Below are 4,741 nucleotides of genomic sequence, written 5' to 3' on the forward strand. Positions count from 1 at the left end.
ATTATAATTATTAATAATAATAATAATATTAATAATAATATTAGTAATAAACAGGATTTATATAGCGCCAACATATTACGCAGCACATTTGCAACTAGGGATTGCAAATGACAGACAGATACAGACACAGTGACACAGGAGGAGGAAAGGACCCTGCCCCGAAGAGCTTGAGAATGAGAAGAGATTTAACCTTTTAGCATATATATTGAAAACCATATACCAATATTGATCTCAGTCCTGTTTTAATAAACCTGATAATTCATGTGTAGCTGGGGGGGGCTGTGTTTAGGATTTTAGCCTTTTCATCAGCAGGATTTTAGCCTTTTTATCATCTTTATTATATAATAAATTTTGTTTCACAGCTCTAGATATTTCCACTGGAAGCTCAATCTTTGTGTGATCCTATTGGTCCTAGTCTTTGTCGTCCGCAGTAGTTGTCATTAGAAAACAAACGATTAACGACCGATCAGTGATTATTCACGTTTATTTTAAACAAGCGCATAGTGCATGATTCTGTACATGATGAAACGATATGAACGATACTTTAAATATTATCCCCCAATGATCTATAAGCACTAGATATATTCGTTTAAACGATGCAGGAAGTGATGTGTATCGGAGAAAGTGTACCACAGAACCATCCACAGTCACTGAATGACCGTACACACAATAGATGATTCACAATAGTGAACGATCAACACCCAATCAGATCTGCCGGGGCAGTCGTTTGTTTCCAGCGACATTCCTTGTTCTCCATCGTTGTTCATTTTTTTTTTTTTGTTACCAATATCAGACGATCGATTGTTAGTCATTCCTTTCCAACAACAATTATTGCACGTGTGTACGTAGCCTTAGGCCATGAGAGCCATTAGAATTTTCTGGGCCCCCTCTCATGTCCCCCTAAAGTACCATCATTGCAAAGGTCAAACTCTTTTGCACGGAACCCAGGCATAGGATGTGCACTGCTTTATATATTTTTTTTTTTTAATATTTTCTATATGATAGCAAATTTTCATTGCATATCCACTTGAATCTATATGTTTGAGTTTAACCAGTGTATAAGAGATGCCAGCTCAGCAGTCTTCTACTATGACTTAAGTCATGTGTGCAGGTCCTTTTGCTACATGGCTGCAAATGCGCAATTCATACTTACATTCTGACTCTTCCCCACAGGAATTCTGTCCATCGAGCAGCTGATCAGCAGGGTGGGCGTCATCGGAGTGACACTTATGGCCTTACTGTCTGGTTTTGGTGCTGTGAATTGTCCTTACACCTATATGTCCTACTTTTTGAGGTAAGTCCTGAGGCTTAACAGGTCCTGTGTATTATTTTAATACTCTGTGAGCATTGCAGGTTAGCCGTCCTTTGGGCCCAGCAGACAGTTAGTGCCCTTTTGTCTGAGTTCTGTTCAGACTGAACACCTTCAAGGTATGGGTTCATACAGGAGCTTTGCATTATTGTAGAGCTAGTTCCTCTAAGGCAGGGGTGGGCAACAGGTGGATCTTGATCTACCAGTAGATAGCAAAGGCAACACCAGTAGATCACGGAGCCCTGCCTTTCAAAATAAATTCTACCGCGCACAGGAGCTATTAAGCCCAAGTTTGTATTGCTGGTAGATCATTTTGACTTGGTTATTTTAAAAGTGACTCTCAAGCCAAAAAAGTGTGGGCACACTTGCTCTAAGGGAACATTCAGTATCTAATTGTTACCTGACGGATGGAGAACCTCAGCGGGCCGTATTCGTCCCGCGGGCCGTAGTTTGAGGACCCCTGCTCTAAAGCATTGGAGAGCTTTAATATATCAGACCCAATGTCTATTGTGTGTGTGTGTATCTACACACAAAACCTAAATATATTAGAGCCTTGGAGAGCTTTAATAAATCAGGCCCATTGTGACAGCTATGTCCTTGCATTATGCTGTGAAAGCACCCTTGTGCTTGTGAGAAATGTTTATCAAGTATTTGATACCCGCAGCTTCCTCCAAACATTGCCCAAAGAAGCATGCAAGAAACAGGTAGGCTGAAAAACAGGATTTAAAATAGTTTTGTTTTTTTCTTTGAGGAATGTGACAGAAGCCGACATTCAAGCCTTGGAAAGAAGATTGCTGCAAACGATGGACATGATTGTCAGCAAGAAGAAGAGGTAATACAGAGTGTCCTCTAGAGGGCAGCAGACCGTAGCTTCTAATACTGGCTATTCCTTATTCTGCATCAGCTCTTGATTAAAACCAGCCATGAACACCTTAGTTTAGTGTTTCTCAAAAAGGTTCTGTAGAACCCTAAGGTTCCTCCAGAGAGGTTTCTTGAGCAATGAGCAATCTGTTTCTCTCAGGTCAGTTTAATAGATACCAATGATCTTTTTGGCTATCTGTAAGGGTGGAAGCCTTCCCTCTGTCCAGAAATGTAGGGCGCATCCTTCCCACTGACCACCACACTAATATACTGTGAGCTGTGGATATGGTAATTACAGCCCGGTTTCCCTGAAGACCTGAAAGTTATTTCAAGGGGTTCCCCTATGTTAAAAAGACCCAGAAACACTACTATAGTTACATTATATGTTTATTATGTGGATATTTGGTCTTTAAACAATATGGCCAAGGTATGTGGACACCCCTCCAAAATACATTCCGGTGTTTCAAGTGAAGTGTACACATTACGGTGTTTCAAGTGAAGTGTACAATCTATGCTACAACATACAAAGACATTTTAGATGATTGTGCACTTCCAATCATGTGGCAACAGTTTGAGGAAGGCACTTTTTCTGTGGCTGCACATTTGTACCCCTGTGTACAAAGCCAGCTCCATAAAGACATGGTATGACCAATTTGACATGTCAACTGTTTTCCAAAGAACCCCAACCCTACTGAAAAAAATGCAGATTGTAAGCCAGGTCATCCAACTTCAGTACCTGGCCTCCCATATGCTGTTTTAGCTGAATGAGTACCAGTTCTCCCAGAGAAGCCTTAAAATCTTCTGGAAGGACTTCTCAGGATGGTAAATGCCATAATAATGTCCATGGTTTGGGAATGAGATGTCCAGCAAGCTCAAAATATGTGCGATGATCAGAAAATTATATGCTCGGTCCACTTTATTGATTTTGTCTCATAGTCAACAGCTGGAAGGATTGAGAACAGTAAGTCCTTTGAGACTTCTAGAGAAGTGCCCTGTGCCTGTGCCCATCCAACCAATAGCAGCTCTGGCATGCAAGTTTGTAAAATCCTCCACTCTATTATTTTATATTAATTATAGTTCCCTTTTAACTGAAAAAGTGATCAGCGCTAACTCTGTGACCGCTCTTACCTGTCGTGTTATTTACTAAGCTACAGGTTCTGCTATGAACAATCCATATATCGTCTGTTTTCCTCACAATGGGATCTTCCTGTTTTCTACTTCCTTTTCTATGATTAATTATACATTTATTATATTTTTATTTCAGCTATGTTTATTTAGTAAATTTATCTCAGATTTGTTTTATAGTTTTTATATTTAACTTTGCCTAATCTGTTTCCCACAGTATAAAGAAGTTTAATAGTTTGCTCAACCCTAATATTTAGCTATACGCTATATGACCAAAAGAATGTGAACCCCTGACCATCACACCTACCTATATAGCCCAAACTTTGGTGTTTCCAGTGAAGGGTACTGTTAATGCTACAGCATACAAAGAATTGTTAGACAACTGGGGACCTTCCAACCTTGTGGCAACAGCTTGGTGAAGCCAAATGTTCCACCATGTACTCATGTGTACAAAGCCAGCTCCATAAAGATATGGTTTGAACACATAAGTTCCTTGATGGGAAGAAACTCATGTGTCCTGCACAGAGCCCTGTGAACTTGGCCCTACTGACCACTTTTAGAACACAATGGATCCACTAGTTGTAAGCCTTGCTTATTTAACATTAGTGAAATTATATGCTCGGTCCACTTTATTGATTTTGTCTCATAGTCAACAGCTGGAAGGATTGAGAACAGTAAGTCCTTTGAGACTTCTAGAGAAGTGTCCTATGCCTGTGCCCATCCAACCAATAGCAGCTCTGGCATGCAAGTTTGTAAAATCCTCCACTCTATTATTTTATATTAATTATAGTTCCCCTTTAACTGAAAAAGTGATCAGCGCTAACTCTGTGACCGCTCTTACCTGTCGTGTTATTTACTAAACTACAGGTTCTGCTATGAACATTCCATATATTGTCTGTTTCCTCACAATGGGATCTTCCTGTTTTCTACTTCCTTTTCTATGATTAATTATACATTTATTATATTTTTATTTCAGCTATGTTTATTTAGTTAATTTATCTCAGATTTGTTTTATAGTTTTTTATATTTAACAGTTTGCTTAATCTGTTTCCCACAGTATGAAGAAGTTTAATAGTTTGCTCAACCCTAATATTTAGCTATACGCTATATGACCAAAAGAACGTGAACCCCTGACCATCACACTTACCTATATAGCCCGAACTTTGGTGTTTCCAGTGAAGGGTACTGTAAATGCTACAGCATACAAAGTTTTGTTAGACAACTGTGGACTTTCCAACCTTGTGGCAACAGCTTGGTGAAGCCAAATGTTCCACCATGTACTCATGTGTACAAAGCCAGCTCCATAAAGATATGGTTTGAACACATGAGTTCCTTGATGGGAAGAAACTCATGTCCTGCACAGAGCCCTGTGAACTTGGCCCTACTGACCACTTTTAGAACACAATGGATCCACTAGTTGTAAGCCTTGCTTATTTAACATTAGTG

The 4,741-nt window shown here is 39.6% G+C and overlaps 1 long non-coding RNA gene across 1 annotated transcript; it reads left to right on the forward strand.

The window, feature by feature from the left end:
* Positions 1 to 1,172: 1,172 nt before the first annotated feature.
* On the forward strand, positions 1,173 to 2,850 carry LOC140321140 (uncharacterized). The gene is made up of 2 exons (XR_011918836.1): positions 1,173 to 1,294; positions 2,061 to 2,850. It is a non-coding gene; the product is annotated as an uncharacterized lncRNA (long non-coding RNA).
* The last annotated feature ends 1,891 nt before the right edge of the window (positions 2,851 to 4,741 follow it).

Source organism: Pyxicephalus adspersus, unplaced genomic scaffold (assembly GCF_032062135.1).
Source record: "Pyxicephalus adspersus unplaced genomic scaffold, UCB_Pads_2.0 Sca855, whole genome shotgun sequence".
Classification (NCBI taxonomy): Eukaryota; Metazoa; Chordata; class Amphibia; order Anura; family Pyxicephalidae; genus Pyxicephalus; species Pyxicephalus adspersus.